General features: G+C 45.4%; 1 protein-coding gene across 1 annotated transcript in view; it reads right to left on the minus strand.

Moving 5' to 3' along the window:
* The window catches only part of HIVEP3 (HIVEP zinc finger 3), a 110,660-nt gene extending 106,446 nt beyond the window's left edge, over positions 1 to 4,214 (minus strand). Inside the window, exons 1-2 of the mRNA XM_044997831.1 lie at positions 4,170 to 4,214; positions 946 to 1,006 (exon numbers count right to left, since the gene is read on the minus strand). The gene's annotated coding sequence lies outside the window, so the exon portion shown is untranslated. The remainder of the gene's footprint in view (positions 1 to 945; positions 1,007 to 4,169) is intronic.
* Positions 4,215 to 11,482: the final 7,268 nt, after the last annotated feature.

Below are 11,482 nucleotides of genomic sequence, written 5' to 3' on the forward strand. Positions count from 1 at the left end.
TCTGCCATGAATGCAGGGGACTGGACTAGATGACCTCTCGAGGTCCCTTCCAGTCCTATGATTCTATGAAGAGGGTTCAATTGATTTTAATAAAACATCTTAATCAAAATGATGCTACTTAAGAGTTTGATCCTGCCCAGATGAAATGTGTTTATATGTGAGCATGAGGTAAACGGTTCTGAGCTGGATGGGGAGTATAAGGAATACCCATCCTGTGCTACTGAGAGTACTGTTCCACAGTCCCCAGTTCACTACTGCAAATAACAGCAGTGAGGCTCAACAGGGGAACATGTTGATTAGCTGATGGTTGTGTTTGACCATCTCATTGTCCCTGTCTCAACTAGAAAACAAAGGTGTTATTTTAAAAACCTGCCAGCTCCCATTTTTAATTAATGGAGTTGAAAAACATGGCAGCATCCTAACATTCATCACAACCAGCTGGCTTGTTCTGGAAAGGGTCAAACACTATCCACACTAGCTGCTAGCACATTTTTAAACACCGCTTAAAGCTAGCACATTTAAACAAAATCAAAACACCTTTCTTTCTAGTGTAGACAGGACTTTTGTGAAGCAGCACTCAAAGGACTTGAGACTTCCTTCCTTTCGTCTACACATGGATTCTGCTAGGTGCTGACATTTGTCCTAGAACTTCATGCCCTTCCACTACCTGCTGAGCACCTCGCAGACTTGCAACAGCAAGCTAAAGAGGCTGCCGTATTTTATTCACTAGTTTGTTGCTAAAAGGAGCAATTCATTCTCGTTTTGAAACCTTCTTTTTAAACAGTCCTGGCTCCCAGCAAATGTCTGACTAACACCAGCTAGGACCAGTCAGCTTGAGGCGGAATGCTCATCATTTTTGGTAGCACTGATGATTAACCGCACGTCCTTTTCACGCTTGTCACAATCTTAAGAAGTACCCTGTTCTGGGGTCATTTCTAGACTTACACCAGTGCATTGTAGTTTCGACACAGCCGCCCCTCTGTGGTGCCCTCATGCCAGCAGTAGCCTGTGGAACAGAACATTAATTTAGCCACCAGCTTCTAGTCATATTTACATTTACAGCGCACAGATGGATCATGGGAGTGTGAAAGGAGAACGTGGGATGTGACAGACCCAAGTCCCCAGATTCCAGTGAAGAGAATCAACTTCAGCATCATTTCTCTGATTTCGTTAACATTCTGCATCATGAACACGGGCTGCTACAAGATTACAAAACGTCCTGTAAATGAAGTGATAGTGTTACTTTTTGTTTAAAATCAGTGCTCTTTGCTCGGCACACCAGTAAGATAAGACGGAAGCGGTTTGGCATTTCTTTTCTTACTACTTTAGTTTGCTGGAAATGGATCTAAGCAGAGACTTTTGAAGAAAGCTGTGAGCTCTCTCTCTCTCCCACAAGTTCAACCCCATGCATTAAAAACTGCCCGCTACGGCACGTTGCAACAGGCCAAAAAGAAGTCTGCATTTTGCTTTCTTCTATGGCCTCCAGGATCACAACTCTGTGGACAATGCCACCTTTATGATTTGGGAGAAGGGTTTTGAGATGGTTCATTGTGTCAACTCAAACACGATCTCTAGCCTCCTTCAATGAAGTAGAGCCCAGCTGTTTCCACTGGGATCTTTGCATGGCAGTTAACATTTAAAAAAAAACAACAATCAATGGACAATTCATCGCGTGTGGGCATTCTGGAGAAACTCAAGATACTTTCTACCTTTTTCTTCAGTTACTGAATGACTGTATCCAAAGTAGTTGGCAATGTTAACAGAGCTCTAAAACCAATCCCCTGCCCTAGAATTATAATTCTCCAGGGAAAGAACAATAAATAAAGGAGCAAGAATAAATTAAACAAATTTCATTAACCTAAAAGTAGGGTGAAAGGTTTTCCTCATGTCTGAACTCTGCTTGGCATGGGATAAAGTAGTGTGTGGGGTGCCTCTCGGGAACTGGTTTTGGTTGTCTGACCCACCACTCCATAGCTCTGAGATAAGTTAGAGCAGCCGAGGAGCTGCTCTACATTATGCCAGTAGAGAAGAAATGTAGTAGAGTTCAGTTCCCTCATGTTCTCTTCTTCTGCCAACATGGCACTTATGCTGGAGGAGAAAAGGAGGTAGCTGGTGCAGGAGGTGGATATGCTGACTCTGACAACTTAACACCAGCAGAGAATTCCCATACACAAGGGAAATTCTCCACTGGCCACTTCCGGACAGAATTTGGCTGCTTTGTACCCCAGTGGCCACAGTGGAAGGGGGAATCAGGCCAGCTTTATTTTCTTGATTAGTTCCCTTCTTCAAATTACTGACCCAAACTCTTCCCATTCTCCAACATATACTGTCCATCTCTATGCCATTTTCTTTTTTATCCTGATCTTGCTATACTATTCAGTCTGTTTTGTATTAATTTTCTCCCCTCTCTTTCTTTGAAAAGCAGCCCCTCTTTTCCTCTCAGTCTTTTCTATTCACCCCAAACTCTCTGTTCACCCCTCTGCTTTCTCCTGCGGTACATGGTCTATTCCCCTTCACTCCCTTTGTGATTTCCCAGCACTGCTGCAAAGCAGAACACTGTATTGCCACTACATCAACAGATCTTTAAGAAGACTTTGATCTGATGACACCTACATCTGAGCTACTTTTGAATGTCTCTGGGGAAATACGAAACACAGACATTCAAGCTAGGGGTTTTGGTTGTTATTTTTATTCATTTTCAGTATCTGAAAAATGCCTGGCTGCATTAGAACTTTGTATCTCCCTAGATAGATTTATTTGAAGTAAGAATGGGTGTATTTGAAGAGAAATTGGCTGCTTCATTAGCAGTGGCAAACACAATTCCCACTGACTTCAACGGGACCAGAATTCCACTCAGAATTTTTTACAAAATACTTATAAATGCTTTTTGAAACAGCCTCATGTATTGTTTGCATCCTACATTCCTGCATGTGGCTGGAACTCACCCCTGTGCAGAGGGCCAGTCACAAGGTCCATAAACCACTAAAAACTCATCCAAGCCTTCAAAATGGGGCTTAAGCAGGACTCGAGTAGTGCCTATACCCGGTTCTTGCCCCCAGCACAGGGGAGGATGTCATCTTATGTGTGTACTCCAATACACAGACAAGGTGCTTGCTAGGGCGCTTGGGGTGAGACCCACAGCATGAGGAGTGCTATAGGCTGTAACTCACAGCTGACTTATGATCGGGATGGGAATGTCATTCAAAGTACCTTTAAAGAAGCCAGGCCATTTGCTGCTGAGTTTGAGGATTTTTGTTTTGTTTTATTTTTGGTTGGTTTGTTTGTTTGGGGAGGGTTGGTTTTTTTTTTGTCCCCAAGTTTATTTTGAAAAAGTGATTCTTGAAAACTTGCAACCTGTGTTGTTTTATAAATTGTTTTCAGTTTAAACTGAAAGCCCTAATGAAACTTGTTCTTCAAAACGCTGTAGGAGACAAAACTCTGCTGTCAGGAACACCCCAGAGAAGGAATTATTTTCTCATATATTAGGGTGTGTTTCAATTAGAGCAAGATCCATCCTGCTTAGTCTGAAGTTCTTCCAGTGGAAACTCTGCCTCTGCTATATGTATTCCCACTGAGGAATCATAACAAACAATCTCTGCTTCTGAATGAAGTTCACAGAAGGTCAATGAGTTCTTTCCCCGTATATAACAAAATATACTGCAAGAGGATCTTGTCTCTTTTTCCCCTGTGAAACATGGTAAGATATTTCCACACAAAAGCGCTACACAAGCTATGAATAAAGTATATGGAGTCGTAAGTACAGTACTCTCTGCTTCCTGTATTGTATGTTCCTGATAACTAGTTTTTGCACATGGGTTTGAGTGACAGAAGATGTGCTGCCATAGACTTTTAAGAGAAATATTTGTGACCAAGAGGGAATTATAATGTAACCAGTGATCTGTGTGAGCATTAGCACACCGTGAGCACAGCTTCTGTCATTATTTTTTGTAACTGGACTCAATAATATAAGTTAAACAAGCTAACATGATGTTGAATTAGTTACATTCTTGGTAAGCTTACCTGGCAAAAGTCTCTAGAAATATTGGAGCAAAGAGCTAAAGCAACCAACCAAATAGAAACACAAGTCCTACTGTTTCAGTATGAAGGACAGAATATATATTCTACTTATACCCACTTTAAATAATTAAAACAAAACAGAGATTACTTACAGTGGAACTGATTTTCTTTAATTTTGATGGGCTGACTCCTTTTTTTGCTCAGGGTTTAATTCAGTCTGAAAAAACAACACCGCACTGTGATTATTAAATGAACATATTAAAATGCCATCTCAGCAGTGTTAGCACAGGACTGACACCGGGTGTCCTGATGGGGCAGTTTGCCTGGTAACAGAAATAATACACAAACCCAGTCCCAACAGGTGGAGGAGTCCTTAGTGGCTTGGTTAACCTCACTCGGTAGGTTCACTAAGATGGTGACATGCATGTTCATGATGAAGTACATCACCCAGGGTTACCCCTTCTGCCTGTGTGACAGCATGCAGGAAATCACAGGCTGCTTTACGTCAGCCACGCAGGCATCAGGGAGAGCACAGCTCTAGGTGGGTGCGGCAGAGCTGAGATAAGCCTCACAGTTCAGATCTGGATTTCGACAATTCAGATCAAAGGGTTCAGATTCCGCAGCTCTTCCCTTAAACTGCTTAGATTGGGGTACGAGGGGTTGTTTGAGCCCTTCTCTGTCTCTGAGTAAATTAAGTGGAGTCAATTTCCAGATGCCAAATGTGCTCTGCATTCAAATATAGAGATGTTTTCTTCCTAACTACCAGCACTAAAAATTCCCTCTGGAATTTGGGGTTCATTTCAGTCCTCACCAATAATATGAATGTCTGCAGACTAAATACTGACCTCACAGACACCTGAGCAAACCCACTGCCATGAGTGGCAGGTGAATCACCGGCTTGGGGAGGTCAGCTGGGCCCACCCCTCTCACCAAAGGCCCCGCTTCTCCCACCCCCTTCTCCTGCCGGAGCCCAGAGCCTCCTCCCTCCCCACAGCCCCCATCCCCCATCCGCAGCCCCCGAGCGCCGGGCAAGTGGGCAGCGCGCAGCCCCCCCGAGTGCCACACAGGCAGGTGGGTGGTGTGCACCCCCCTCCAGCACCTAATTTAATGGTGTCAGACAAATGGTATTACAACAAAAAAACTTCAAAAACAGACTCCAACAAGAGACTGCTGAACTGGAATAAATTTGCAAAATGGACACCATTAAATTAGGCTTGAATAAAGACTGGGAGTGGATGGGTCATTACACAAAGGAAAACTATTTCCCCATGCCCGTCCCCCTCCCCTGTTCCTCACAACTTCTTGTCAAATGCTGCAAATGGACCGTTTTGATTACCACTACAAAAAGTTTGTTTCTCTCCTGCTGGTAATAGCTCACCTTAACTGATCACTCTCGTTAGAGTGTGTATGGTAACACCCATTGTTTCATGTTCTCTGTGTGTGTGTGTATATATATATATATATATATATATATATATATTCCTACTGTATTTTCCACTGCATGCATCCAATGAAGTGGGTTGTAGCCCATGAAAGCTTATGTTCAAATAAATTTGTTAGTCTCTAAGGTGCCACAAGTACTCCTGTTCTTTTTGCGGATACAGACTAACACGGCTGCTACTCTGAAATAAGTCTTGAATAAGGATCAATGCGTACAAGTGCTACACTGGCTTCTCCCACGCTGTTCTACCAATGCACATTAATCTGGACCTCCAGATATTCCATTCCCTTCATCCTCCACCCCCATCCTGCTCTGCTGATGCATACCATATCTGTATACCATATGTGTATACCATATCTGCATCTTCACAGATCTGAGTCCCCCAACCATGCGGCTAATGCTCAGTCCTCAAAATGCTAAGGCTTGACATCCCCTTTTGTGGGCGAAATTTGCACTTCCAACATTTGCAATCACATTTTTGCACTCTTGAACGAACTGTGGGAGCAAGCCAGAGGACTTTGCACCTGCAAATGGGTAGTTAGGCTTGTGACTAGTTAGGGACTAAGCGCTCACCAAAGGGAAGCCACTCTAGAAATTTGGCCCTAAAGATTCTTTTGTATCTGTGGATCTGGGTTAGGAGTCTAGCTCCACACAGAATAGCCAGGGAGGTTCCAAGGATACTCCAAAACCCCTAACAGTATGAGATAAAATCAAACAGACCAAATTCAAAAGTGATCTATAAAATCAACACATAGCTGTATGAAACGGGTTCTCATTTGGCAGCTCAGAACCGCAACATTGGCGTTTTGGTTATATCACAAGTGAAAATGAGTTTGGTGGGTTACATTGTCCTCTTTTAAACACAAAATCTGTCCTGATCAGCACTCTACAGACATGAGTTGCAGTGCCTCAACATTGCTCCTGGCTGAGCGGCATCTACAGCACTGGGAGGCAGGAGAGGAGGTGCTGGACTGAATCAGCAGGGTGTGTCTGATCAGGTTGACAGTCTCCAGCATTTACTCTCATACTGGAAATCCCCAAAAGAGATTGTTCATTTAAACAATCAAATGAAGTCAGCACAGGAAGTAAATGCCTTTGAATATTCCTCCAAGTTACAAATTAATTTAAACACCTTTTGTTTACGCATGATTCTAGTTGACAGAGAGTCGCTTTTTTTTTTAAAGTCAAAATGTAGAGACAGCATCAACTGTTGCTACAAGTGCACCTTCAAGGAGCTCCCACATTTTTAAAAATAAATAAAACTTTATACCACATTTTAATTCTTAAATAATGGCCCACAAACAATACCGCAAAGAGACTCTGACTTGCATCTACTGTGCCTCAGTTTGCCAAATCCTGAAAATAAAATCACAGATCTAGTCTCTCCCTCACATTCTGTGCCATCGCAAAGGAAGCCATTTACTTCCTTACACAGTGGCTCTTCTACTAAAGATTTCAAAGCACCTGATAAATATTAATGAAGCTCCACAGCAGCCTCTCTTACGCAGGTAACTATCCTTGTCTCCATTTTACAGAGACAGGTTATTGGGCCCACGGTCACACAGAAGTCGGGGGGAAGTGAACATCAACACTTAGAACTCACCACACTGTGTTTTAATCATGAGACCTTGCTCCCTCCATGTCTGACTGCCAACGACAACGCTACTTGAACAGCACAAGCCACTGGGTTTTAGCTTGCGTTCTCAGTCTAGGCTCCAGATGTCCTAATTCTTGCCCTTCTTAATGGAGCTGCACACATCTATACAGGAGTATCTGCTACTCACAGGCATTTTGGGTTGTATAAGTAGGGGCATTTCCAGCAGATCAAGGGATGTGATCATTCCCCTCTACTCAGCACTGGTGAGGCCTCATTTGGAGTACTGTGTCCAGTTTTGGGCCCCATACTACAAGAAGGATGTGGATAAATTGGAGAGAGTCCAGCAGAGGGCAACAAAAATGATTAGGGGGCTGGAGCACATGACTTATGAGGAGAGGCTGAGGGAACTGGGATTGTTTAGTCTGCAGAAGAGAAGAATGAGGGGGGATTTGATAGCTGCTTTCAACTACCTGAAAGGGTGTTCCAAAGAGGATGGATCTAGACTGTTCTCAGTGGTAGAAGATGACAGAACAAGGAGTAATGGTCTCAAGTTGCAGAGGGGGAGGTTTAGGTTGGATATTAGGAAAAACTTTTTCACTAGTAGGGTGGTGAAGCACTGGAATGGGTTATCTAGGGAGGTGGTGGAATCTCCTTCCTTAGAGGTTTTTAAGGTCAGGCTTGACAAAGCCCTGGCTGGGATGATTTAGTTGGGTTTGGTCCTGCTTTGAGCAGGGGGTTGGACTAGATGATCTCCTGAGGTCCCTTCCAACCCTGAGATTCTATGATTCTATGATTCTATGATTCACTTAAAAGTCCAGAGGCGCGTTATTATGTAGACTAAACTGAATGCCATACTGAGCCAAGTGGCCTCCTTTGACCTGAAGGTTGAGGTCACAGGCCACAGGAGAAAGGTATTTTTTCCACCTTCACCCTTTGCTTTCTAGTTTTACTATAAAATTGAAAATAGGCAAACTGCAGACTCGTGGGAGCCCTGAGCATAGGAAGTATTGCAGCAGGAGCAGGTGGTGCTACAGTGGCTGTTAGTCTTTCACCTTTGGAAATCCAAGTCCAACCCTTGGTTATATCACAAGTAAGAGTGAGTTTGATGAGTCACCCCAAAATCATCACCAAATCTGGCCCAGATCAGCACTCCATGGACATGACTTGCAGACCCCCAGGCTATGGCTACACTTGCAGAGTTTTTGCGCTGTCACTTTCAATGGTGATAGTGAACCGGTGAAAGGAAAGCGCTGGTTTGTGTCCTCACTCACTTCCACAGGTGTCAGATTGTGTTCACATGTGCAGCACTTCCACTCCCGATGAGAACAGCGCACTGAGGGCAGCTATCCCCCAGTGCAGCTCTCGACATTTTGACGATAGGTCTTGGGGGAAGGAGGGTGTGTGTGATTGCGAGGCATCCCTGGGTCCCTGCACAGCCTCCTCTCCCCAACACTTATCAGTTCCAGTAGCTCAGCATTGCTCCAAGCAGGGGATCCTTTGCTCTGTGGAGCAGCCATTGTCACCTGGCCAGATGATAAGTGAGAAAACAGGAAGGGGAGTTTCAAAGTTCCCGGGGTTTTGCCCGGGGAGGGGCGGATGTCTGTTTACCTGGTGTCAGAGCAGCAGAGCTGCTGGCCAGAGTGGTCAACTAGGCACAGTGGGATATCCTGCGGAGGCTAAAAGCTCTGTAAACAGGAAGAACGTGTCTTCACTTGCACATCACTGCAAAAGTATCACCGGTAAGAGCTGTACGCCTCTCGTGGAGGTGGTTTTCTGTTTGCGGTGAAACTTCTGAGTTTCACCACAAAAAGTCATTGGCAAGTGTAGCTGCTCCCACGGTTTTTGCACAAAAATGGGACTTTTCCCCCGCTTTAAATGGCAAGTGTAGACAAGCCCTCAGTATCGCTCAAGACTGAGCAGCATCAACAGCACTGGGAGGCAGCGGGGGGTCGGGGGGTGGTCCAGGACTGAAACAGCATGGTGTTACAGTGCATTGATAATGCTGAGTGTGGCACATACACGGCCCATGCTTCCAAGTAGGCTCAATTTTGGTCTAAGTTCAATACTTCTGCTGCACTTAAACTTGAAAGGGTTTATGGAGTTTGAGATCCACTGCTCCAGGTATTGCCAGCCTCTGCCATTTGTGACTGCAGCAGTTACCAACAGAAAAAGGGCTGGGGCAATATGATGCATATTTTTGTGTCCTGCTCATTGAGGCAATCTCTGAGCTGCCTGGGCCCAGAAGCTGCTTTTTTCTGCAAACTATTATTTTTCACTTGGTAAGTGACAACTGTGCTCAGTGTTACACATGGCATAAAAGTAGCTTACAGCCTAAAGCCAGGTCTACACTATAAACTCACATCAGTCTAAGTATGTTGCTCAGGAGTGTGGAAAATCCACCCCCTGACCAACGCAGTTACACTGACCTAACCCCCAGTGCTGTGTCGGCAGGAGGGCTTCTCCCATCAACAGAGCTACCACCTCTCGCAGAGGCGGATTAATTACGCCGACAGGAGAAGCTCTCCTGTCGGGACAGTAGCGTTTTCATGGAAGCTCTACATCGGCGCAGCTGCACTGGGGCACTATTGTAAGTGTAGACGCGCCCTACGAGAGAGACGCAGAGAAAATGGGATGCACCGAGAGGCCTAGGGGAGGCAGAGGTTAATAAGAGAAGTTAGGGGTGGGGTCTGGTGCTGCAATGGGGAGGGCATGCAACATATAATGTTTGTGTGCTTCCCAGAAGTAGTGGTGGAGGAAAGTCACATTGGATCCCTTCAAGCTCCTAACCACCCCATTCACATCCAGGCCATATCCACTCCCTGGTGCCATCACTGGGCAGAGTCCACAGGCCACTCCCTGCTGTTCTGTTGTGTAAACAGCAAAAGAGAAAGTCCCCTAGTCACTCCCAACAGCACCATGGTGTCAGCACTGGGAGGGAAGGGATTTCCAGGAGCTGGATGGGGCGGGGGTGAGAGGGTTTTCCAGCCTTTCGCCAGCCTCTCAATCAACAATGCTGCTACTGCCACTCCACCAGCTGCTTTGCTGGAGAAGGGAGGACTCCAGGGGCTTCTCCTAGCCGGAAGGCTGCTGCCAGAGGGGTGCTTGGGATGTGTCAGAGCTGAATGGCCAGCCTGGGGTGAACACAGAACCCTGGAGATGCCCCACTAGAAAAAACTCATCTAACCCTGAACCACTGTTGGTGACTCAGCAGCAGCCTGAGCAGATGCAGCTGAATGAAGGAGCAGGCAATAGACAGAAGGAACTGTGCCCTCCAATGCCAAGGGAGCCCAAGTGAGAAGAACAAGGGGAGCCCATCCATTGCCCGGGACACAAAATGAGTGTGGACAGTGAAGACAAAAGGGCCTTTCCAGCCCCCGTTAGCTGTTTGGCAGCTTCTCATGTTCTTCTTACCACAGCCACATGTTCTGTTTCTCTTAAAATGAAAGAAGGAGAAGCGGCCGTGTGAGAAGGCTGGAGGCAGGGAGGAGAATGGAGGGAAACGGCTCTGGACATGAAAGCTCCACAATGCGCCCTCAGCCCCTGCCATGCGAAGCTGGGGTGTTCAATTACAAAGGTATGGGAATCGCTATCTCAGGAAGCACTCGCGACAGCACATGCTAGCAGGAAGCTCAACACAGTGGGAGGCTTCTTGACATGCTGGTCGGGGCCAGTCATTTCACTTTGCACATATGAACCTCAGCGCCATCTGACGTGCACTCTGCATTCGTGAATTTGTCCTGCTAGAATGTAGTTTTCAAACTTCATCTCAAGTGTCGGGGCGGGGGGGGGGGCTACAAATTCTTTTTGATTTTATTCCTCTTTAGTAACAGCTAATTGTTAGAAAATACAAGGGAGACAAGGTGGGTGAGGTAATAGTTTTTACTGGACCAATTTCTGTTGATGAGAAAGACGAGCATTCGAATTACACAAGCTCTTCTTCAGGTCTGGCAAATTTACTCAGGCCTAGTCTACGCTACAAAGTTAGTCGATGTAAGACAATTTGCATTGACCTAATTCTGTAAGTGTCTACACTACAACGTAGCTCCCACTGATGAAAGTCGCCCACTTCACTGACATAATAGCTTCACCTCCATGAGAGGAATAGTGCCAAGTCAGTGTAGTTAGGTTGATGCAGAATTAATGTAGACACCGCATTGCTTACATCGACTGCTGCTGCCTTTCAGAAGCCGTCCCACAATGCCCCACACTGGCAGTTAAGTTGGTGCACACGCTCCTGGTGGAGACATGCACCGCCAACACAAGCAGCGCAGTGTGGACATTCAAAAGAAATTTAATTACTGCAGTGGCTGTAATTCAATATAACTTACATCGACTTAATTTTTTAGTGTAGACTTGGCCTAGGTCAATGCAACATCAGTGTAGACACTTCATTGCTTACATCGGCTGTTGCTGCCTTTCAGAAACCA

Source organism: Mauremys mutica, chromosome 23, assembly GCF_020497125.1.
Source record: "Mauremys mutica isolate MM-2020 ecotype Southern chromosome 23, ASM2049712v1, whole genome shotgun sequence".
Lineage (NCBI taxonomy): Eukaryota > Metazoa > Chordata > Testudines > Geoemydidae > Mauremys > Mauremys mutica.